This window comes from Armigeres subalbatus, chromosome 3, assembly GCF_024139115.2.
Source record: "Armigeres subalbatus isolate Guangzhou_Male chromosome 3, GZ_Asu_2, whole genome shotgun sequence".
Taxonomy (NCBI): Eukaryota; Metazoa; Arthropoda; class Insecta; order Diptera; family Culicidae; genus Armigeres; species Armigeres subalbatus.
The window spans coordinates 406806014-406831792 of NC_085141.1; the positions used below are offsets into that span (position 1 = coordinate 406806014).

A 25779-nucleotide genomic window follows, 5' to 3' on the forward strand; every position below is an offset into this window, starting at 1 on the left:
CAACGCTGTTTCCAAATTGATTCCACTGAACGCCGTTCGTTAATTCGCATAGTGAACCAAATTTGCACCTTATTTACATCCACCTAATAGACCACAATCGTTTTGACACAATCTCAAATCCGATACATCTAGGTATTTTTTATTTCCTTAACAGTCAAAACGCCTGTAAACCTCAACACTCTCCGATGAAGATCCTCGAATCGTATTTACATGAGTAACTGCACCATTATCTGATTTATTTCCACTAGAGTCGATAATCTAGCCAAAACTTCCGGACGTGTGTTTTGCTCCACCGGCATTAGTAGGTACACGTTGTTTAGGAAGTTGAGCCTGAGCATCATTTCACCTTTCACATATTGTCGAACTCTCGTTACTGTCCATAGTGTCCAGCTATCCGCAAATAATGCAAAACTGTAATGTACTGTTCGTTGCATGTCTGATGGCAAGAGGGGTGGGGCTGGATCTGGTGCAACAGCATTCACATTTGCAGGAGGTGTTTTAATATGTTTGATATCCAAAAACGAATCGGCGGTACTTTCATTCTGTTCCGTGGTAAGGAAAGAAAAAACGGCTAATAAGACATAACTTCGCGTAACTAATTCTTCTTCTGTGGAGATTATTGGAGAAATAACCTTTGGCCAAACCTCCTCCGGCATGCTCAAAAACTCTGGTCCTTGAACCCAACGACTACACTGCCGCTAACCGCAAATCGAGCACATCTGTATATGGAGGCCCATATACAGATGTGCTCGACTTGCGGTTAGCGGCAGTACAGGCATCGAAGCAAGGCCCTCTGCCCCATTTGAACCCCATTTTGAACCCACCGCCACTCGTTCACCTTGCTTAACGTTAAGACTTCTCCTACGCGACAAGCAACGAATTGCTTATAGCGGCGATGTTAAGAGCGAAGCCAGGGCAAGACTGTATTGGAATCAGACCAGCAGAAGCGTTGTTGAACGGGAATCGTGTGATTTTCTTCCACGAACGTTAGCAAACGAGCTCCCAGGACAGCGGCCATCAACTCCAAGTGCGGAACTGACACCTACTTTAACGGAGCAACTTTTCTTTTTGCTGTCACGAGTGAACATTGTAGAAAATTGTATCGTACCGATTTCAGTGCATTGCCCTTAAGGCATCGTTGCAACCGTGTCAGGTTTTCCACTCTGGTGTATCCACAAGCAGAAGTACTATTGCGGTAGCTGCTAATCAATAACGGCCACTCTTCTGGGTCACCTTAAAAATCTGGCAGATCTTTCGGCATAACCTGTCTTGCCGCCAGCTACTCTGGTGACGGTCGATGTACCTCCAGAAGCAATCTTTCAGCTTCATGATTGCTACATTCTAATTGTGGTTGCTGTGGGGTACTGACTAATCCGATCTCCGTTGAGCGCGCGAATCTACTACGCTGCTGCTCTTCCGTGCGCTGACCTTGGAAAGGGTCCGGTGAATTGAAATCGCGAGTATCACCAACCTGAACGGTTTTTTCGGAAACTCTAGCTTGATTCCAATTGGACTGAGATGAAGGTTCCACAAGGGCTTGTCCTAACGAATTAGATTTCGGAATTGCCCCTCTCGACTCATCTCGTAATGGCCACATAGGATGTGAATCTGATTTACGCTGCTTTAACTCCAGTCGGCATTTTCGAAGCTGTTCTTGAAGATCCTGCAAAGCCTGGCGATCATTCATCGAATCCTCTTGACATTTCTTAAGTTGCTTAACTTCAGTGATCGGACGAGAACTAGTGTTTTCAATATGGTATGATTGTTGACAGTGTGAGCAGTGCGAGGCAGATAGAATTGCTACTTAAAATAACTTATAAGGGGGAGAAGGTGTTGATTTTTTTTAACGTAATTAGTGTACGGCCCTTTACGCTGGAGGAGTTAACTACAACGGTGGCTCAAATTGAAAGTATGCTGAATTCTCGCCCCATCTCGCCACTTTCCAGCCATCCACAAGATCTGGCTAGCCTAACTCCTTCTCATTTTCTGATCGGGAAACCCTTTATACTCAATACCCGAGCCCAACAACTGCCGAGTTCCCAAGGTTTAACCAAGGAGAAGAGCCCCCGGGCTCGTAGTAAAGCTGTCTTTGAAGGAAGGTTGAAACAACCGTTTCAAAGCGGCCCAGCGTGTTGGAGATGGAACTCATATGAAACTGAAGTATTTGAAAACACAATTTGTTTTAATTTACCTCGACTAAATAGATTGTGCTACTAAAACCCTCGTACCCTAAAAATTGTAACTTGAGCTACACACATTATTGTAAACGCACCAGACACATTAACAGATATTAGTAGACACTGATCCTGAAGTCGATCTGGCGAAAGAAGGTCCAATGAAAGGGTGCATCTGTCGTTAATGTATTCCCCGTTCAGTTCGCCAGTTAGCCTAAGCCAAAATCCGTTGAATTGTGTTCCGGACAGTGAAACCACGTGAAACTCCTGGTGAGAGGTTGTGCGCATTGACAAATTGCGCCAACAGTTGTATTTCAGCCGGTCGATCTCCTCCTGGATTTCCCGGAGATCCGGAGCCGGAAGATGTATGTCCTGCGCGCGTGCTCCCAGGTTTATTACCATACCACCATCTTTGGAGCACCTCACGCACGTTCGTAAGAAGGTTCCCGTTTATGTCCTTACACATATCAGGCTGTGGCACGTAGCCCTTACGTGAACGGTTCAACTTCTTATTCGTGTGTTATTAGCGCGTTACAGTTGCTCCGTCTTTTCACGGTTTCGATCTTTCTGCTAGCGTTTTTCCTCCGGAAAATCGAGTTTTGTCTGTTTATATCGTGCCTCGTTCGTCCTCGTGCGATGTTGCAGCAATCTCTCCCATGCTGCATTATTCTCTTCCACTATCTGCTCACATTCGACGTCATATCAGTCGTTTCTTTGCTCCGGGGGCACCGTGCCTAGTGCAGCGGTTGTGGTGCTTCCATTGGCAGATCTAATATCTCTCCAGCCATCTCCAAGAGACGCTGCGCCTAGCTGTTCTTCCGTTGGGAGTGCCATTTCCAGCTGCTTCGCGTAGTCTTGGGCTAGTCTACCGTCTTGTAGCTGCCCAACGTAAAGCCGCGGTGAACGACTCTGACGCGTGTTTTGAGCGCAGACGTACTGTAACGAGGTAGTGGTGGATACAATATTCGCACTGCGGAAAGTAAGAATTTTACAAGTACAGTACAGTTAAAATTTCTTTCGATTTAAAAGAACTGTGTAATCGATTGAATTTTGCGTTTATTGGCATGCTCCAAATATGTATGTACATGAAAATACTTTTAAAATCACAACATATTTTAATATAGAATTTTGGAGTAGAATGTAAGAAATTTAGCTGGATAGTCAAAAACAATCAACGGAGCTATATTTAAATTTAACAAGCTTAGGTCTAAACACATTACAATTGCAGGGATGTTACGACTACGCGGATTTCGCGATTTTCGCGGATTTGGCGCGGATTTACATAACGATTTTAGGGTTTCTCGCGGATTTGGCGCGGATTTTTTTTTATGTAGAAATTGATCAAATAAAGTGCTGAATCTAAGGAAGTTTATTTTAAAATTAGTTTTATGTACATCTAGAAAGGCTTTATTTTCGTTCTTTAGAACAAAATTAACGTGTGAAGTTAATTACTCACATTATTTTTCGAATATTAACAAACCCTGTTTAAATTCCATGATTACACTCTTGAGAATTTATTAAACAAATGTTATGAGAAGAGGGGCGTCACTTGTTGTCATTTTTAAACCATTCTGAAACATGGCGCATACAAACCATGTCTGTTGAAGGACATGAAGAACCGTTTTTTTTTATCCTGGCAACTTCGTCGTAATTCCGAGATATTTGTCAGATTCTGATTGATTATTAACAATACAATTTCTTGATTCTTATACATAGTTTTGGGGAACCGAAAGACTCGCGGTTTAGCCGAGGTTTGGGAACACAATAATACGGTAGGAAAGGGTTTTAGGGTACTTAAGTAATTACAATGCTGATGTTCACAAAGTTGACATTCTTCGCGATGTTTCACATCTGTAACGAAACAAATAAACTTTTTTGGGAGACAACGACGAGAGGAAGACAAACGAAAGGGATTAACGACATACATTGAAAGGTACAACAAGAGGAAGACATTCGTAATGGGGTACGACAGACAATGGGTAGACAATGATTACAGTCTTACATCAGCAACTTTAAAAAAACGGTGAACCATGGACATGTACTCAAGATCAAAGCCCGACAACACTTCCCTAATAGGCTTTGGTTGTTTTGCTCGGACCCGGAAATGTTCAGTTAGTGCAGATCTGGGGTCACCACGCCCACACGACATGATCGATGTCCTGATAATCCTCGCCTTAAACATAGAGATTACCTTTCCATATTCAATTTGTTGAACCATGGAGGCTTCGACACCTGCGGGCGAATTTAATACAGCCATCTACCCAACTCCCCATTTGTCCATTTCGAACTAATTTGAAAAATTCATCGAAGGTGATTTTTCCATCGTAAATATCACAATCGTATCCCATTCAGAAGATACGCTGAGTGCTTAACCGGTTTCATTGACCGAACAGCCTCCAAGGAACTTAGACTGTCAGTGAAGATGAAAAAGTGGTCAGGAGGTAGGGATGCGATTTGCTCGAGTGAATGATTTATAGCTGCTAGGAACACGGAACTAGGCTCTTTGAGCTTGAAGTGGGCGCTATGAAAAACGTTAAAAACCGAAACCAGTGGAGTCATCCATTTTTGACCTGTCTGTGTAAAAGCTTCTCTCCTCGCTGGCGTGCTCCAACGCAAACCATCACCACAGAACGGTAGGGGAAGCTTTCGGATGCCTGTTGGTGGTGTTGGTTTGCGGGGAGTCCCATCAGATTGGACAAATCGACGTCAACACCTCTCCACATCTCTATATTGAGGGGACTATCGAGATAAGGAGAAATCGAGGAATGGAAGGAAAATTTAAAATGGCACTAGATTGACAAAAGCTCGTTGCTATGAAAAACGAAAACAAAACAACGTCATCCCCTGTTGTTCATGTGTATGTTATTGTCCAAACATGGTCTAGTAGCCTAGAAATTTGAATATATCGACAAAGGGAGAGAGAATCCTGAACAAAATATTATCAGAACACATCGAGATAGAGAGACATCGAGATAGGAAGATTACCGAGATCTAGAATGCCCAAATTTATGTAAATTGAAGGGACCGAGAAAATCATCGACATAGGGAGTGATATCGAGATTTAGAACATCGAGACGTGGAGAATCGACTGCATATGGAAAACGGTTATGGAAATTATCGGGACAAATGGCTCTCCAAGCCTCTTGAAAGGAGGCTTCCGAGCCTCTTGAAAGGAGGCTTCCGAGCCTCTTGAAAGGAGGCTTCCGAGCCTCTTGAAAGGAGGCTTCCGAGCCTCTTGAAAGGAGGCTTCCGAGCCTCTTGAAAGGAGGCTTCCGAGCCTCTTGAAAGGAGGCTTGAGCCTCTTGAAAGGAGGCTTCCAAGCCTCTTGAAAGGAGGCTTCCAGGCCTCTTGAAAGGAGGCCTGAGCCTCTTGAAAGGAGGCTTCCTGAGCCTCTTGAAAGGAGGCTTCCGAGCCTCTTGAAAGGAGGCTTCCAGGCCTCTTGAAAGGAGGCTTCTGAGCCTCTTGAAAGGAGGCTTCCAGGCCTCTTGAAAGGAGGCTTGAGCCTCTTGAAAGGAGGCTTCGAGCCTCATGAAAGGAGGCTTCTGAGCCTCTTGAAAGGAGGCTTCCAGGCCTCTTGAAAGGAGGCTGAGCCTCTTGAAAGGAGGCTTCTGAGTCTTGAAAGGAGGCCTGAGCCTCTGAAAGGGAGGCTTCCGAGCCTCTTGAAAGGAGGCTTCTGAGCCTCTTGAAAGGAGGCTTCCAGGCCTCTTGAAAGGAGGCTTCCTGAGCCTCTTGAAAGGAGGCTTCCGAGCCTCTTGAAAGGAGGCCTGAGCCTCTTGAAAGGAGGCTTCCTGAGCCTCTTGAAGGAGGCTTCTGAGCCTCTTGAAAAGAGGCTTCCACGCCTCATGAAAGGAGGCTTCTGAACCTCTTGAAAGGAGGCTTCTGAACCTCATGAAAGGAGGCTTCCGGGCCCCTTGAAAGGGAGGCTTCTGAGCCTCTTGAAAGGAGGCTTCCGAGCCTCTTGAAAGGAGGCTTCTGAGCCTCTTGAAAGGAGGCTTCTGAGCCTCTTGAAAGGAGGCTTCTGAGCCTCTTGAAAGGAGGCTTGGAGCCTCTTGAAAGGAGGCTTCCAGGCCTCTTGAAAGGAGGCTTGAGCCTTCTTGAAAGGAGGCTTCTGAGCCTCTTGAAAGGAGGCTTCCGGGCCTCTTGAAAGGAGGCTTCTGAGCCTCTTGAAAGGAGGCTTCCAGGCCTCTTGAAAGGAGGCTTCTGAGCCTCTTGAAAGGAGGCTTCCAGAGCCTCTTGAAAGGAGGCTTCGAGGCCTCTTGAAAGGAGGCTTCCGAGCCTCTTGAAAGGAGGCTGGAGCCTCTTGAAAGGAGGCTTGAGCCTCTTGAAAGGAGGCTTCCGAGCCTCTTGAAAGGAGGCTTCCGAGCCTCTTGTAAGGAGGCTTCCGAGCCTCTTGTAAGGAGGCTTCCGAGCCTCTTGTAAGGTTTTTTTTTTTAATATTTTAGAGGAATTTCCACGAAAATTCTTGGTGTACTGTCCAAAGGAATTGCTGTAAAAATCCGCAGGAATGCCGCCTTGAATTTACAAAAAAAATATCCGGAAGGTTATCCACAGAATGTCTGCAGATATTTTCAAAACGATTCCCACAGGAATTCAAGGAGGAAATTTCTAATGTGTTTCCGGAAGAGATTTTGCAGTGATTCCCAGCGAATTTTCCGCAAGATTTCACGTTGTGATTTTCTTCGAACTTCCTGTGGCGATGGTACCAAGAATTTCTGTAAAAAAAATCCTCAAAAACTGCACAAAAGCAACAAATCAAATTTCCGCAAGATTTGCCAAAGCGATTTCCGCAGGAACTAATGAGGGGTTTCCACGTGTAGTCTCTGGAAATTTCCCGCAGATGGTGAAGAATTTACTTGAATTTATGGAACTTTTGCAACAATTCCCGGAGAAATTTCCACAGATCAGATGTTCCCGGAGAAAATTTTGGAGGAACTTCTGCAAAAATGCCAAGAGCAGTTGGATTTCTGCAAACACTCCCAGGATAATTTCCGCGAAAATTCCCGGAGGAATTTCTGGGATGAATCTGCCCATGAACAATGATAATGAAATTCTGCAGGATTTTTTGCAAATATTCTCGCAGATTTTAGCTGAAGTTCTAATAATAATCGACACAGGAATTCCTGCCAAAAAAATGCGAATAAATTGGCGCTAAAAATATCAATTATCGAAATTTACTGCATGAGCTCCTAAAAAAACTTGTCACAAGAATTAAAGGAGTACTTTTCGCATAAATTACGAACTTGCTGGAGTTTACGCAAATTATTCTACAACATTCCCAAAAGAAAATTCTGCTGAAATTTTCGAATGAACTTACGCTTCATAGTCAGGATTCTGAGTTGCAAATGAACGGAGCTTGAGCAACAACGTTAAATTTTGTATTATTTGATTCTTAATACGAATTCAAATAATTGCTATATTGATTAAACGAAGTTGTATGGTCTAATTCCCTAAAAAACAAATTCTATATGGAATTGAATAAATAAATTTCCACAGCTTGGAGAAGATTTTTGTCAAAAAATTACGAGCATTTTTTTGGAGGAATTTTCGCAAGAATTCACGAAAGAAATCCCGCAGAAATTCCTGGAGCGATGAAGTCAGGAATGTAAGTTGGAAAGCCCGGCCAAGTTCCAGTTGGTATGTAGAGCCATTAAAGAAGAAGAAGAAGAATATTATAACTCCTTCTCCTACGAATTACCCTTTATGGTTATTCTAAAGTCGCAAATCCACAAAGGTAAGTTCGACACTACCACAACCCTTGGCTGTTCCTTTTTATTCTGCACAATAGCACACTGCCTTCAAAGCGTAGAAATTTGATATCGTACCAAGGACTGCTCCGCTACTTCATGGCCTTATACAACTTTTTGTGCACGCCAAAGACGCTGAATTACCCTCATTTTTCTAGTTCTTGAGTTCTGCTTGGCTGGTAGGCACTGAGCCGAACGGTGCCATCCCACATTACCGGTGCCGTGTACCAAACAAAAATCGACCGAACAGCAGCGGCGGTCAGGCCTCAGGACAAGTGAAAAAAAACTTGATTGCTTCCTTCATTCCTTGTTCCTTCCGGGGCGCGTCGGCATCCACCGGTTCCCCACCGGACCGACTGGGATGCGCTCTTAGGGATGACATGTAGGTAGGCACACATGTCATCGCGACGACAGAACTCATTCCAAGTTCGGCGGCGCGCGGCCGCTTCCGCACTGTGAACTGCATGTGACATGAGTATGACTATGATGAGACTTCCTCTCAGAACTTTTTAATTAAGGATCAAGTATCGCGTAGGCAGTCCTGTGGAGGGGAGGCGGGTCTTTGTGCATTTGTGAAAGAGTGCACGAGGGAAAACATCAGCGGCTCACCCGAGCATGGTTGATGGCCCAGTTGCTGTTGACTTTGGTAGTTGCGGTTAATGGGAACGCGGTTTTAGTTTTGAATTCAAGTCGCATTCAGTGCGGAAACGAGTTTTAGAGAAAGGTTGAAATGCTGAAGAAAGAACTACATTGCTGTGCTTCGTGCGACAACAACGTGACTTTCGATTTACGCTATCATCGGTATGCCAGATGGTAAACACACGCAAACGTAATAGTAGCGAAAGCTATTTTCGCTCAGCAGAATGTGGCTCGGGCTGGGGGAGGGAGATTCCACTTCCAGGGCTCGAATCAGGTGGATTATCTTGGATAGTACATCGGTGCCGGTTGATGCGGCTAAAAAGCAATAAAGTTACCGTATGGCAATTTCATCGAACGGTTAATTTTGTAGAGCTGATTATCTAAGCTGATGAGAATAGCAAACAGTTTGTGTTTTCCAATAGTGGGCGACGTTCGCAGCTAATATCTCTCTTATCCGTGAAAACTAGAGCACGATCTATTAAAGATAAAAGCAGCTTTAAGTCTTCCACAACTCTAGTTACATGATTCTACATTTTTGCTAGAATATAGTTTGTGTTTTAAATTAGTACTCTTGTGAGTACATCACTTGAGTTCATCATTAAAAGTTTTTTGATGTTTATTTTTATTTGTGTACTGAACTAAACAGATGCATATCTTTTGACTTTAGTTCATTATATCCTTGTTCCTACTGGAAAATAACTAGATTCCGAGCTGAAGCTTAGTTTCGACAGCAACCTAGACAGACACCATACAATGCTGTTCGTGCACAATGCATATGCGGTTCTATTCATTTGAACCGTCAACTTTCCAATAGACTGACAACTTTGATCGTTTGCTGAATATCATCTGTTTGAGTGTCTTCTTTTTCAAGCTCTACATTCCAACTGGAACATGGCCTGCTTTTCAACTTAGTATTCTATTAGCATTTCTTCAGTTATTAAATGAAAGCTTTTCTATGTCCGCCATTGCATGAGTATGTATCAAATACAATGGTTACACTATGCTCAGGATGTCGAAAAAATTTTTAACCCTAAAACATCCTAGACCGGGCCGAGAATCGAACTCACCATCTCCTGGCACTGGCAATCCTACGCCTTTGCTCTCTTTTAGTGTAGTCAAATAGCCGGGGTTCTGCCAAATCACACCAAGCGTAAACATTTTTTTTTACATTTTCGTAACTTTTCTTAATCTGCAATTAAATAACATGAAAGTGCTCAATAAAAGCTAAGCTGTGAGGAGAAAATATTCCATGTGTAAGTTATGTGGACAAAGGTGAAAACTCATATGAAATCTGGATTTAATTATCGGAATAACCTTGAATAAAAATTCAATTTTTAGTACATGAATTGTTAAACGTATTCAAAAATCGCACGGCCTGCTAAACTGCTCTCGGTCCCCTTTGCCGTCGATGTTTTCCATTAGTACCAGCACTCGATTCAAACACTTCAACTATGATTTATTCATTCAAAATCCTGACAAGTTTTATCCCATCATTGCACTCTTTTTGCTAGACGAAAATCCGATTGTTCGGATCCGAGTGAATGACGGGTTAGCAACTCCGTAGCGCAACTAGACAGACTGTTCCCATCCAAAAACAAAATTGTCGAATCGAAAGCAAGCAACATTGCTTTTTCAAGTGTACTACAACATATGATGACGGCGATGATGCACCGAATTCGCTTCGTCGCAGTAGAATAATGGGTTTGGGGGGATTGGGACGGACACACACGAACACATTATTCCAACTCGTGTGAAAGTTGATAGCGACAACAAGCATTGGGAAAAAGAATGGCTTATCCCTTGTTCAACAAGCAGAGCAACGAAAATTTCATCACAGCTCAGCCCAACTTTGAGATCAGACGACCAGCAGCGTTCGACGACGGCAATAATGACAATGCCGTAAGCAGCTTTATGCTTAGCGATCCGTTTATTTTTTCTTGTTCTACTAATAGCTATTTCCGGTAAAGCTAGAAGATCTACTTGGGTGAAACAGCCCATTCCCGTCCCCAGCATTTATTATTTAGTCGAAGTTCACCGAAATGTATTAAGTTTTTGCAAACATTAGAAGCTTACAGATTTAAACTTATTTCTAAAAATTCAGTAATTTGGGCGAATCACACTTCATACACTTATCCATTTGTTTTAGAGTTTCCATCCTGACATCCCTGGACAAAAATCCAGGATTTAGGAAAATTCGGGATTTCCCGATTCCCGGGATATTACTTTTGAAATCCCGAAAATCCCGGGATACCCGGGACAAAAAAATACTGTTTCATTTCCGGTACGCAAACAGTGTAATTTTTCCTCTTACAAAAGTTATTTGTTTTGAACGCGAAAAAGGTGATAAACTAATATCATATTTTTATACCCGACATGATTTTTTTTTTCAATTTCGTTTATTTGGTAGGCTCAGGCATGTATACGGAGCCAAGGTTCTTTGTGATGCACAATCGATATCATCTTATTATTAAATTAGTAAGAGAGGAACAGACATGAAAATATCGGAAATAGTTAATAGAACACCTTCACAAAAAATATTAGATTCCCCTACACCACTCAATGGAGGGCTACTGACTGATACTTTTTCCAGCAGCTACAGCTCTCTATTAATTAAACGACAAGTATCTACAGTACAAGATCAGCTTCATCTGTTTGGCGTCTGCTTCCTACCCATCTCCCGTCTACAGCGAGGCTGTGTATACTAGCTGATATTCGCCTTGCTAATCTGCTCGAGTCACCCAAAATTGAGGCAGTCTTACTGAGCTTTTTGCCTCCAAAATAATTCTTGATCCAATTCATGTCCTTCCAATCGACGTTCGTACAACAAACTTTCCAGCACATGCGCAAGTACAAGTGGTCCGACCCCGATGCTCTACCTAATTTTGTTGGTTCTTGCTGCTGACCAAAGTAGACCAACTAGCAAGCTACCGAAAGTTCGAACCTCTCACTAAATTCTGTACGGCGCTACCCATGACTTTCGCAGCCAATACATGATCCTATGATGCAACGAGACTTATGCGCCGGATTGTGATTACGTTTCTGTAGATAAGCCATCGACACTATGTTTAAGATCCGAAATCTTCCTGGACCATAATCTGTTCCAGGGTTGTTAATCGATAAATTATCGTGGCCTACTTCGATAACGATAACGGTTGTACGATGATGTTTCGTTGACGATAAAGTGAACGTTGATTTAACGTTATCGTTATTGAGTCTCTGTCTAAACCTAAACCCAATGCATATTCAAAACAATGCAAACAGTCAAGCCGACTTCCACCGCCAGTGAACCCTTCTTCTCAGACTCGGCGATCATATATTCCAAAAGGGTACTCTACCTTCCGAGAATAACGTGAATATTATTTGCTTCTTGAAGTCGTTTTTTTTTCGAAAGAATCGATTCAAATTAGAAGAGTTCCAATTCTCCCTGAACATTGAATAAAATCGTTTTTAAATCAAAAAATAAGTTTTCTAAGGAAACATCGAAAATCCTGGATCCCGGGATATACGAACAAGTTTATCCCGAATCCCGGGACATCGAAAATGGCTGGAAATGGAAACTCTAATTTGTTTCCTAAATACTGAAAAAACCAGCCCGATAACTTGCTTTTCTAATGATATGTGCTAATTGCAAAAATCTCTTTGGGAGACGGACTTTACGTATTCAGGAAGAAGAAATTCGCAGGCCGTGAAATAAAAGTTTATCATGCTTGTCAATGTACCGTGATTCAAATGTATTCAATTATATTCAATAATGCACGTCTGATTTGACTATTGTTGTCACTAGTCACCGCTCGCTTTCCCCTCGTAACACTTGTACTTGTAATGCTTGTACTTACCCCTCTCTGTCCCTATAGCGTCGCGTAATTTCTGAATAGTCTCTTATCTTTCTTTTTATTGGTTCAAAAATATGCTTCTAGAGACCGAGAGGGATGAAACCCGTCCGTCCGATACGAACCACGTTCAATTGCGAACTAAATAAGATAAGTATCTTTCCGATAACACAAACAGAACTAAAATCTAGGATCCGATACCAAACACGTTAAAAAAATAGGGCTGGAAGGTTGAGTTGGAAGGGAAGTTGAGCATGAGCATTATGACCGCAAAATTCGTAGTTGCTACTCCGTGATTGACTAGGACTTGCGGAATTGTACAGAGGACACAATAAATGGGGCATAGGACTAGCTACCGATTCTCGCCCACGTCCTTACGGTCATATAGAAAGGGAAGGATTGTTAGTCCGACTCTCGTTGCTACTAGAGACCGAGTATACCTCTGCAACTCCACGATTGTCTTGGGATAGGATATTGTTTTAATCACAAAGAATAATTTATCTGGATTCACTTCGGTAAGTGATGCGATCTATAGGATGGGAAATAACACTAATTCGCTGGCTTGCTACGAGAAAAAAGATAAACCATGCACGCCCGGTGGCATATGGAGGCTGAAGAAAATCGCGTTATAGACGACCGAACGGACGCGCAGCACTTTGTACTTACTTGCCCGATAGCTACTGCAAGCTATTAAGGATCGCGCTTGTTTCGATCGCAGCAAAGCGCAATACATACATGATGTTTTCGAGAAATAACATAATTCCTGAAAGTGTTAATCTCTCGTTGCAAGACCATGGTGAAGGCGACGCTCGGATTGGTATCAAATCTGGTTTAGGAAGTTTTGTTAACTTTCCTGGGCAAAGAGTTTCATCGTCCTAATCTCAAGATATGGAGAGAAAGGAATTTCCGATGTTTTTGAATTCGCGGAAGAGTTTTGGAGAAATTTCTGCAATAATTTACTTGGGTATTTCTGGAGTAACTCATTGTAGAATTATTTCTGCATTCCTGGAAGAACTTTCGGACGAGCTCCCAGAAGAGTACCTGGAGGAGCTTCCTGTGAGATCCATTTAATGCACAAATTCACAATTCAAAATCTTCCTTAATCCTGCTCATCTAATCCAAACTTTGAAGAATTCACTGGTTGGCATCGATTTTTATTTAAATTGTAAGAAAATTCATTTAAATGGCTCAGAACTTCAAGGAGCTGTACATAATATGATAATATCTTAGTTTCAGTATATGTTAGAATGATCTTAATAATCGCGACGAACAGATGTTTTTTCACTGCAATCGGCAGAGTTTATTGTTTTCGTTCGCGAAACAAAAAAAGGTAGGGAGCGACGGTAGGGACGACTTCTTCAATGGCTGTACATTCCAACTGGAACTTGGCCGGCTTTTCAACTTAGTATTCTATTAGCATTTCCTCAGTTATTAATTGAAAGCTTTTCTATGCCCGCCATTGCATGAGTATGTATCTTGTATGGCAAGTACAATGGATACACTATGCCCAGGGTGTCGAGAAAGTTTCCAACCCGAAAACATCCTAGATCGGACCGAGAATCGAACTCGCCATCTCCGGATTGGCAATCCTACGCCTTTGCTCGCAAGGCTACTGGAGACCCCAAGGGAGCGACGTGTATTTCTCAATAAATCATTACGTTATTTGATTGGATACTGTTTTTCCTATATCAGCGGTTCTCAACCTGGGGTACATGTATAAAATATTGAATAATATGTTAAGAATATGCTTTTTAGCTAAAATCTAAAGTCTACAGATTCGGAAGCCTCCATTTAATAGTCATGAAGGCTTTTTCCCGAAAAGCTGATTTGCCTCGTAGCTCGGAGGACTTTCCAGAAACTTTCAAGAGGTTTCAAGAGGAAGCTTTTGTTAGTGGTTTAGAAGCCTCCTTTCAAGAGGCCCGGAAGAAGAGGCTTGAAACCTTCTTTTAAGAGCCTCGGCAGCCTCCTTTAAGAGGCTCAAGCCTCCTTTCAAGAGGCTCAGAAGCCTCCTTTCAATGGGGCCTCAAGCCTCCTTTCAATGGGGCTCAGAAGCCTCCTTTCAATGGGGCTCAGAAGCCTCCTTTCAATGGGGCTCAAGCCTCCTTTCAATGGGCTCAAGCCTCCTTTCAAGAGGCTCGAAGCCTCCTTTCAAGAGGCTCAGAAGCCTCCTTTCAAGAAGGTCGGAAGGCTCCTTTCAAGGGGCCTCGGGGGCTCCTTTCAAGAGGCTCGAAAGCCTCCTTTCAAGAGGCTCAGGCTCCTTTCAGGAGGCTCAGAGCTCCTTTCAAGAGGCTCCGGAAGGCTCCTTTCAAGAGGCTCAGAAGGCTCCTTTCAAGAGGCTCAGGAAGGCCTTTCAAGAGGCCTCAGGCTCCTTTCAAGAGGCTCCGGAAGCCTCCTTTCAAGAGGCTCAGAAGCCTCCTTTCAAGAGGCTCAAGCCTCCTTTCAAGAGGCCCAGAAGCTTCCTTTCAAGAGGCTCAGGCTTCCTTTCAAGAGGCTCAGAAGCCTCCTTTCAAGAGGCTCAAGCCTCCTTTCAAGAGGCTCAGAGCCTCCTTTCAAGAGGCTCAGAAGGCCTCCTTTCAAGAGGGTCGGAAGCCTCCTTTCAAGAGGCTCAGAGCCTCCCTTTCAAGAGGCTCCAGCCTCCCTTTCAAGAGGCCCGGAAGCCTCCTTTCAAGAGGCTCAGGCTTCCTTTCAAGAGGCCTCAGAAGCCTCCTTTCAAGAGGCCTCAGAAGCCTCCTTTCCAAGAGGCCTCAGCCTCCTTTCAAGAGGCTCAGAGCCTCCTTTCAAGAGGCTCAGCCTCCTTCAAGAGGCCTGGAAGCCTCCTTTCAAGAGGCCTCAGGCCTCCTTTCAAGAGGCTCCAGCCTCCTTTCAAGAGGCTCAGAAGCCTCCTTTCAAGAGGCTCAAGCCTCCCTTCAAGAGGCTCAGCCTCCTTTCAAGAGGCCTGGAAGCCTCCTTTCAAGAGGCCTCAGAAGCCTCCTTTCAAGAGGCTCAGGCCTCCTTTCAAGAGGCTCAGAAGCCTCCTTTCAAGAGGCCTCAGAGCCTCCTTTCAAGAGGCTCAGAAGCCTCCTTTCAAGAGGCCCAGCCTCCTTTCAAGAGGCCTCAGAGCCTCCCTTTCAAGAGGCTCAGAAGCCTCCTTTCAAGAGGCCTCAAGCCTCCTTTCAAGAGGCCTCAGAAGCCTCCTTTCAAGAGGCCTCGGAAGCCTCCTTTCAAGAGGCCTCAGAGCCTCCTTTCAAGAGGCTCAGGCCTCCTTCAAGAGGCTCAGAGCCTCCTTCAAGAGGCTCGGAAGCCTCCTTTCAAGAGGCCCAGAAGCCTCCTTTCAAGAGGCCCAGAAGCCTCCCCTTTCAAGAGGCCCAGAAGCCTCCTTTCAAGAGGCTCAGAGCCTCCCTTTCAAGAGGCTCAGGCCTCCCTTTCAAGAGGCTCAGCCTCCTTCAAGAGGCTCCCGGAAGCCTCCTTTCAAGAGGCTCAAGCCTCCTTTCAAGAGGCTCGGAAGCCTCCTTTCAAGAGGCTCAGGCCTCCCTTCAAGAGGCTCAGAAGCCTCCTTTCAAGAGGCTCAGAGCCTCCCTTCAAGAGGCTCAAGCCTCCTTCAAGAGGCTCAGAAGCCTCCTTTCAAGAGGCTCAGAGCCTCCTTTCAAGAGGCTCAGGCCTCCTTTCAAGAGGCCTCAAGCCTCCTTTCAAGAGGCCTCAGAAGCCTCCTTCAAGAGGCTCAGAGCCTCCTTTCAAGAGGCCTGGAAGCCTCCTTTCAAGAGGCTCAAGCCTCCTTTCAAGAGGCCTCAAGCCTCCTTTCAAGAGGCTCAGAAGCCTCCTTTCAAGAGGCTCAAGCCTCCTTTCAAGAGGCCTCAGAAGCCTCCTTTCAAGAGGCTCAAGCCTCCTTTCAAGAGGCTCAGAAGCCTCCTTCAAGAGGCTCAGAAGCCTCCTTTCAAGAGGCCTCAGCCTCCTTCAAGAGGCCTGGAAGCCTCCTTTCAAGAGGCCTCCGGAAGCCTCCTTTCAAGAGGCTCAGAAGCCTCCTTTCAAGAGGCTCAAGCCTCCTTCAAGAGGCTCAAAGCCTCCTTTCAAGAGGCTCAGGCCTCCTTTCAAGAGGCTCAGAAGCCTCCTTTCAAGAGGCCCGAAGCCTCCTTTCAAGAGGCTCAGGCCTCCTTTCAAGAGGCCTCAGAAGCCTCCTTTCAAGAGGCCTCAGAAGCCTCCTTTCAAGAGGCCCAGGCCTCCTTTCAAGAGGCTCAGGCCTCCTTCAAGAGGCCCAGCCTCCTTTCAAGAGGCCCAGAAGCCTCCTTTCAAGAGGCCCTGCCTCCTTTCAAGAGGCCTCAGCCTCCTTTCAAGAGGCTCCAGCCTCCTTTCAAGAGGCCCAGAAGCCTCCTTTCAAGAGGCTCAGGCCTCCTTTCAAGAGGCCTCAGAAGCCTCCCTTTCAAGAGGCCTCAGCCTCCTTTCAAGAGGCTCCAGAAGCCTCCCTTTCAAGAGGCTCAGAAGCCTCCTTTCAAGAGGCTCAGAGCCTCCTTTCAAGAGGCTCCGGAAGCCTCCTTTCAAGAGGCTCAGGAAGCCTCCTTTCAAGAGGCCTGGAAGCCTCCTTTCAAGAGGCCTCAAACCTCCTTTCAAGAGGCCTCAGAAGCCTCCTTTCAAGAGGCCCAGCCTCCTTTCAAGAGGCTCAAGCCTCCTTTCAAGAGGCTCCAGCCTCCTTTCAAGAGGCTCAAGCCTCCCTTTCAAGAGGCCTCAAGCCTCCTTCAAGAGGCCTCAAGCCTCCTTCAAGAGGCTCAGCCTCCCTTTCAAGAGGCTCAGGCCTCCCTTTCAAGAGGCCTCAGGCCTCCTTCAAGAGGCTCAGGCCTCCCTTTCAAGAGGCTCCCAGCCTCCTTTCAAGAGGCTCAGAGCCTCCTTCAAGAGGCTCAGAGCCTCCCTTTCAAGAGGCCTGGAAGCCTCCTTTCAAGAGGCTCAGAAGCCTCCTTTCAAGAGGCCTCAGAGCCTCCTTTCAAGAGGCTCAGAAGCCTCCTTTCAAGAGGCTCAGAAGCCTCCTTCAAGAGGCTCAGGAAGCCTCCTTTCAAGAGGCTCAGAAGCCTCCTTTCAAGAGGCTCAGAGCCTCCTTCAAGAGGCCTCAGAAGCCTCCTTTCAAGAGGCCTCGGAAGCCTCCTTTCAAGAGGCCCAGAAGCCTCCCTTTCAAGAGGCTCAGAAGCCTCCTTTCAAGAGGCTCAGGCCTCCTTTCAAGAGGCCTGGAAGCCTCCTTTCAAGAGGCTCAGAGCCTCCCTTTCAAGAGGCCTGGAAGCCTCCTTTCAAGAGGCTCGGAAGCCTCCTTTCAAGAGGCTCAGGAAGCCTCCTTTCAAGAGGCTCAGAAGCCTCCTTTCAAGAGGCTCAGAGCCTCCTTTCAAGAGGCCTGGAAGCCTCCTTTCAAGAGGCTCAGGCCTCCCTTTCAAGAGGCTCAGGCCTCCTTTCAAGAGGCTCAGAAGCCTCCTTTCAAGAAGCCTCAGAAGCCTCCTTTCAAGAGGCTCCGGAAGCCTCCTTTCAAGAGGCTCGGAAGCCTCCTTTCAAGAGGCTCAAGCCTCCTTTCAAGAGGCTCAGGCCTCCTTTCAAGAGGCTCGGAAGCCTTTTAAGGAGGCTCAGGCCTCCTTTCAAGAGGCTCCTAATCCTAATCGAGACCTAATTGAGAATATAACTCAGCTAGTGGAATATCGGAATCCCATCGTCTTTCGAGCTCAACGAGCTCAATTAGCTATTCGCATCTTGCAGGTTGATCACTATTTGTCAAGTATGTAAACAACGCGTCTTAGTGATCAACCTGCAAGATGTGAATAGTTAAAAATAATCAGGGGTATACCACAAAAGTTCAACTCAATAGACGCAGAGGTTCCACGCCCCATGAAAAAATTGACATTCAAATCCAAAAAGTGATACAAAATATGAAACCTAATTAATCAGGGAGTAGTTGCTGTTAAAAAATACCAGTGAGAACAACATCGGTAATGTTTGCTAGCCGAATGAATTTAATAATTTCGGCTCCGTTATGCTTCTCTGCATTTGAGTCTTTAGAGTGAGGTTTAAAATAAAAGAACATGAAAAATGTTCACGCCATGACAACTGTATAAAACGTATATTTATTGCGAGCCCGCTCGATACTTCCAATCTGACCGATATATTGCTTCTGATTGAAGTGATCTGAACACTTCAATTAGTTACCACTAATGTGGATTCTGTATCAGTATCGAAGGTTACAAGCCACAGTCCATTCTTCAGTCTTATCTTAGTCCGAACCAAAACATCATATGCTAGAGCTTTTTGACTTTCTGACTGTTCTCCAACCGAACCATTCATCATGCAAGCTGCAGCAAACTATCGAACGCAATCAACTCGAAAACCATAATCGGCTCATAAAGTTCAAATTTGATCGAATAAATCCTTCGTCTGGTATCTACCAGGAACTTGTCTTTCCTATTAGCAAGCGATTACCTCCCACGATGTTTGCCGGCTGGAGGCCACTTCGGTGCATAATTGTGAAGCCACTTATTCAAAGTCAGAATCATTTTTATGCAGAAAAGACAAAGTGCAAGCCTACAGAAAGTTGAATATCGAATCAAAGAAACGTCCCAATATTTAGTTACGTTAATATTTAGTTACGTAACGTGTTGTCTATGAACACAAAGTCGCTTGAATATCTTGAGGGAATTTCACTATTGATAACAGATAATCAATTGCAACGTCTGCCTCTGCTTACCCAAGTCTGCGTTCCCTGTAGAGTTGGCAACGGAAAACGGTTGCTGCGCTACTACTTCTTCCGGACAGGTAAATACAAGCGGTTAGAAAGCACACGACATGAAGTGAAAGTCTAATAAAATGAGTCGGAAACGAAGCAACAAAATAAAGATTATCTTATTATCAGGTGGTTTGCTTCAATTCTATGGCCATGCACAGCCAGTACAGTAGCATCCCCTCGGGGTTCCTTTCGCCAGTGCCGTGTGCTACTACCCGTTGCTGACCTAGAAAAAGGGAGAAATTGCTTTGCTATTCTATCCAATCACCAGCAGCCAAAAGCATATCGGTGCTGGAGAGCGAAGGTACAGGAGCTTTTAGTAATCTCATTAGGATTCTAGCTTGATGGTTTCCCAACTATGTTGGGACTACGTGCTTTTTTAGTTTGGAATTTCCACATATATTTATGAAATATTTTTTTCCACAATAATCATGCTCCTAACGATGAATTGAATAATTTTCCTTTCTTATCCTTGTTTTTCCATTCTGAATCATAAGCAAACAAAAACGTTCTTTTTTTTCTTATTTTATGCTTATTACATTGTACGTTTTTCATCAACTCTATTATCAGTGAAACTAAGTTGTATCACTTCTGGGTTTCGTGCTGTGTACCATCTTAATTTTGTTTATCCTACTCGGAACTAAAGATGAGCAATAATTTGCTTTTAGTTTGCATTATCTTTCTTTCGCTTTTTCCACGATGGAGCGTTTGGGAAACGTCGAAGTACGGGCGAGATTGTGTAAGTTTGCTCGTTTAGATGATTTATCTTACGATACCTGACTGCTACTTTAAGCACATCGTCGACTGAAGGACGAGAATGATTTCAGCAGATGTCTTCGTAATGATAGCGAAGAATCACTCTAAGAACCTCATTTTCCACCGCTAATGTCATAAAGTTCGCGCAGTCTTTCCGCAGCACACAAAGAAAAACGTCACGTCATTACCCTTTGGAGGATACGACAAAGTCGGTCTCAAAAATGCCCAATTCAAAGTCAGTCAGGACAGAACCAGAAAAAAAACGAAACTCACGTTCGCCGAGGTTATGACTTGATTTTATGGTTCAACCCAGGAGACTGGCTAGGCCGCACACATTCCTTTGCGAACAGTAGCACTACAACGGCACACACGCTGTAATCCTTGAAGTGAGATCGAATCCGCCAGGAATGGATAGCGAGTGTCGTCGCTCGTGGTAACAACAAAGAAGACAGATGCAACCATGGTTGTCCGGAAAGTTTGTTTGGTATATGACTTCCATTTTTATGCTTTCCACTTTTGAAGAATGGTATTGAAATATAATAACTCCTCAACTTTCGGAACTAGCATGGTTCTGGATCACTCTCGCAGTCCTACCTTTGTTATGAACCAGAAGCGTGCTTTTTTTCGGACGTGTTGTACTTTTTACAACGGTGCGAGTCCCAGAAGGTGAAGTACGAAATAAGAAAAAAAATACTTTATTGCACAAATACTTTGTTCCTAAGAAATCCCTTCAACAACAACAGGTTTTTAGGTTCATAGGTGAATTAATTCAGATCTTTTGTTCACTCAACAACGGAACAGGGCATGGTCTTCGACGACCATGTGTGTGGTTTACCCATTTTGTGGCGGTCGAAGAGCTTTCGCAGGCCGGATCAGGACGGGCGGAAAGTGAAAGGAAGTCAGCACAAAGCTATCCTTTCGCTAGCAAAATAAAGGTTCGCCACCAGTAGCACCCAAGCTGAACATCGCAACTGTGCTCGGATCCGGAAATGTTGGAGGCACGCATAGAGCAGGCCGATTCGGCGAGAGACGTCCCGCTGGGGAAACGAAAATGTTATTTTCTTGGTGCCATGGCTTATTCTTGGGGCGGGCGGGGTGTTAGCCGTCACCAATGCAATGCGAACGGTGGTGATGGTAATAACGTGTCGTACATGGTTGTCTACAAACTGGTGATATGGCATCGCGTAGATGTAGACCACCAGTGGCAGAGGCGAAAAAAATGTTACAGGATTTTTTGTGCTTTTATCCACCAGGCGTTACCCATTTGCCATTTGCGTTAGGTACGTAGCAAATGAGTGAATATTGAGTTTGATTGAAATGGAATCATTATCATTTTTCTTGATGTTGGTTGGAAGAACGTCGCGGTCGATAGTGCGCATTCTGTACGGTTCTCTGATTCGATGGGTTTTCCGGAAGGAGCGCAAAATTGGAATTAACAGCAATGAAAGATAACCTGCATGACTATGGAAAAGGATGTTTCCATTCGTATCTATGGTAAAGAGTAATTTTCTGAATAGAATTAGAGGAAATATGAAATCAAAGTTTTTTCACTATATTATAATCAGCTTTTTGCTTACTGAATAATTAAAAAAATGGCGATTCACGTGTTCAATCCTAAAGGTCTTACATACTTTCGGATGGCAGAAGCTGATGTTTGAATATGTCCGTACAGAAATTGTGAATCATACTTGAAACACATTTAAATAGGTGAAAAAATGTCTGTTTGTTTTCCATCGGGATTTGGTGAATAGGTCAAATAGTGCTCCAAATACCAAATCAACGTTGTTCATTGGTTATGAAAATTATTAGCTGTGCACCTTTAATACTTTCGAAAATCCAACCTTCATTCACCAAGAGGCATTGGGTTCAGTTCGAAGATCTAATTCGCGTTAAAACATTGAAAGACGCACACTTTGCACCAAACTTCCGTCCATTATGCATGCCATAATCAGACAAATTCAACAAGCCATATCCGTCATCAGCCTAGTGCGTGTCGCCACCGCAAGAGTGAATCCTTGCCATAACCATCCAAGTCCTTCAACGAGAAACTCTCCCTGGCACTGAATCGCCCAATCGAGGCGAGATATCGACAACTCAGAAACACATGCATCAACAACACCGGTGGTTTCGCTGGTGCCGACAGCCAACGATGCGACAGCAGTGCTCCTTCAAGCGCAAAAACGCTCCTTGACCAGACATGAATAATTCACACTAGTCGTGTGCACCCTCGTCGTATGCCGGACTGAGAGTTGGTCTTGAAGCATCGGGGACTGCACACACCTCTCCATTCTTTGCACCATATCTATTGCTATCTACAATTAACGTTGCTTTACGTATCCGCGGCAACGTTTGTCGAACGGTGCAAATTGAGTTGTGTAGCCAACTAATTTCAAAACAAATTTATCCAACTGAATCAAAACCACGCTCTTCAGCGTGATGGAGACATCAGCCATTCAGCCAGACATTTATTTGGGTCCTTCTTTGTGAATTCCACTGCATTCAAACATGTGCGTCGGTTCGACATTGCCATTGCAGCGAGGAGTACCGTCAAGGCGACGAACCAACAACGAGAAAGAGAGCAGTCGGACATAAAACAGTAGCAGCGTGTAATCAATCTGGAAGATAGATAAAAACATTTTAGCGAAATTAGTTGCACATTGTGTTGTCCCAAATCTGAACAACGGGCACTCGACGGAAGCTTTGGTCCCTTTTTGTCTCGTCATCATCGTTCGGTTGTTCGAGACAATACAGTACTAGTAGAAAATATGGATTTATTCAAGCATCCGCTTTTTATTTTCTAGTGTGTGCGTTCAACGCCACGTCTAAGTGATCAATATGCAGGTGTGGACCTGTGCATAGTACCTATGTGTTTGTTTACACATGAACAAGTTTAAACTAATTTTGTAAATAAAAACTAACTCGTCTGTTTTGGTGGGATTCGAACATACATCACCTTAAGTTCTTTTTCTTTGGTGTCTCGTAACAAAGTTGACACGCAGATTCAAGACTCAAATCATGTAGATATTTGAATGAAAGTTGATAATATTTTGTTTTATTGTTTCCGTTTATTTTCCATAGTCCTGATGTTAGGTGGAACACAAAACAGATCTGACACGACGGCCCTTCGACGAGACAAGAGGTTTGCGCAGATCCGATAATCCGCATGTGAAACCAAAAATTAAAGTCCTAGAATAATTCTAGAATACATTTTTAATACTGACCTACTGTGCCAATTGTGTTCCAGTAGAGACCTTGAGTGATGGAACAAAGAAAGATAAAGTTTATTAGAAGTAGCTTTCATAATTAGATTTTATAAAACAAAAGCATGTCAATCTGAAAGTTCATATGACTTCCTTTCAATTTGCTCGTGTCAATATTAGAAAACTTTGTTTGTACTTCTGCCAAATACTTATTTTTCTGCCAATACTGTAGATACAAACGCAGGTTGCCAACAGGAGGAAACAGAGTGCATATTTTTTTGTCTCTACAAATTATCACTCAGACGGCAACGAGATGAGGATGTCAAAGTCTGTTGTAATGACGATGCTATCAGTAGTGGCAGACGGCGCGGAGTTATTTGCACCGACCGAATGGCAACATGCTAGCAAGCAGAAGCACCAGTGCTGAAACGCTTGTCGTTCTGTATCAAATTGCAATAATTTACCGTTGACATCATTTCTCGATTTCTTCATTGTTCTGCTAAAGTGGCGAGCCGGATGCTCTCTATCAGCAGAATGAGAACCTTGTTGCGGTAAAATGGATCCGATGTAATGCCAGCACCAATACCGAACCCGCTTCATTGTTCGTTTATTTATTATGAATTGTGCGGATCGTTTTGCCCCCGGCTGGAAATGGTTCAATAAAATCGAACGACATTAATTTTTCTATAATCAAGTTGATGTTATAACACAGCGTCAATAACACTCTCTATCTTTCTTTCTATTTGCAGGAAAACCTCTTCGTTGGATCCAGTTGACGCTTACGTGAGTATTGTACATTGCTCTTCATTTTGTTGTTGTTTAAGATGCTATTAAGGAAACTTATCTTCTGTTGGGAGTGGAACCAAATTATGAAGTTCCGGATTCCTAATATAATCTTGAAAGTTTTGTATATTTTAGAATTAGAATTTTGAAATATTTTATAAAAATTTTGTCCTACTGATCTCCGAAATGTCAAGAGAAGGGGGAGGGATAATAAAAACTAAAAATTAGGAGAAAAAAACTCCTCGTTTTTGTTAAAGAATGTTTTATAAAACGTTAAAATATTATTTTAAGCAAAAAAAATCGAGGAGGAGGCTATTTTTTTATATTTGTAATTGTATCCTATTTTATTACTATCGCTTATTTTTCAAATAAAATTTGTAAATAATTTGTATCATAAAAACCAAAATGGAATCAAGTACTGGTAATAGTGGAAATTTGATTTTTACTGGAATTTCAACGTTTTCATTTTTAAAGAATAGTCCATAGCATGCACCAGTAATAGTGTGGCGTTCCTATAATAGTGAATCAACAAACGGGATTCACTATTATAGTGGAACAGAAGTTATCAACTTAGTTGAGTTAGTATCACTATTACCGTATGGAGGAAGCGATTTCGAAAAGAAAATAGTATTCTACACCATGTTTCCCGAAAAGTAGAAAAGAACAGCTTTCTGCCAATATATTTACATCACAGGAAATTTATTCCTATCATTTGATTTTTTTTTAACAATTTGGACCTGTCACTAATATTACTATTACTAGAACACCGACCATGTTTGTTTATTGAGACTAAGACTAATACACGTCTCGAATCTTATATAGCTCGGTCTCGTCAACCACGCAGCCTTTGGAGGGTCAGCAAATCGTCTTCCACCCATTCGATTCACCTTGCTCGCTGGTGTCTCCTTGTGCCCGTCGGATCGCTATCGAGCGAGAACTATTTTCACTGGGTTATTGTCCGACCAAGTGCTACCAATATCTTTTGGTAGAGATCTTTTGAGCCTTATAAATCTGCCGGACCGGACGGAATAATTCCAGCAATGCTTCAAAACGGAGAATCAGTGCTGATTCCGCCGTTAATTGAGATTTTCAAGGCAAGTCTAAGACTCAATTATATTCCAACTTCATGGAGGAAAGTAAATGTTATTTTCATACCAAAAGTAGGATAGCGAGATAAGACGCATCCTAAATCATTCAGGCCCATTAGTCTTTCATCAGTTCTGTTGAAAACTATGGAAAAGGTGTTGAGTGATTATATCAACTCAAATTACATGATTAAACATCCCCTGTCTAAGTTCCAGTTTGCTTACCAGTCCGGTAAGTCAACAATTACGGCACTTCATACAGTGATATCTAAAGTGGAAAAAGCGCTTTCGGTAAAAGAAAAAGCACTTTCTTGGACATTGAAGGAGCTTTCGATAACGCTTCTTATTCGTCAATGGATCGTGCCATGAAGAAAAGAAACTTCGACACGAACATTTTTTTTTATTTGCTAATTATCTAATACATGCATTCATCTCTTAGACTAGGTGTTCTGTGTTTTCTTAACACTATCATCCTTATTTGCTATGTTATATTTTTAGTTATTATTAATACATTTCAATTGCCTCTGGCAGTTAGAATTTTTCCTCTGGTTGAATTGAACCATGTAGGAATTACAATGTTTTCAACTTAAACTAAACTTAACCTATTTTATACTAAGGGTACAAGGAGTTAATCGTTGCAATAGAAGATTGCAACGATTTTTGTCTAAAATTGGAAATTATTTTGTTGGACATTTGTTGCAATGCCTCAATATTAGAAATTCTATGAAGTTCATTGGTACTATACCACGGAGGCAACTTCAGAATCATTTTCAGAATTTTATTTTGAATCCTCTGAAGTGCCTTCTTTCTGGTATTGCAGCAACTAGCCCATATTGGCACAGCATACAAC

At 43.4% G+C, this 25779-nt stretch overlaps 1 protein-coding gene across 1 annotated transcript in view; it reads left to right on the top strand.

Annotated features, from left to right (window-relative positions):
• Window positions 1-25779, top strand: part of LOC134227075 (catenin delta-2-like) — a 122125-nt gene that overhangs the window by 35373 nt on the left and 60973 nt on the right. The window contains 1 exon segment of the mRNA XM_062708314.1: window positions 23811-23844. The gene's annotated coding sequence lies outside the window, so the exon portion shown is untranslated.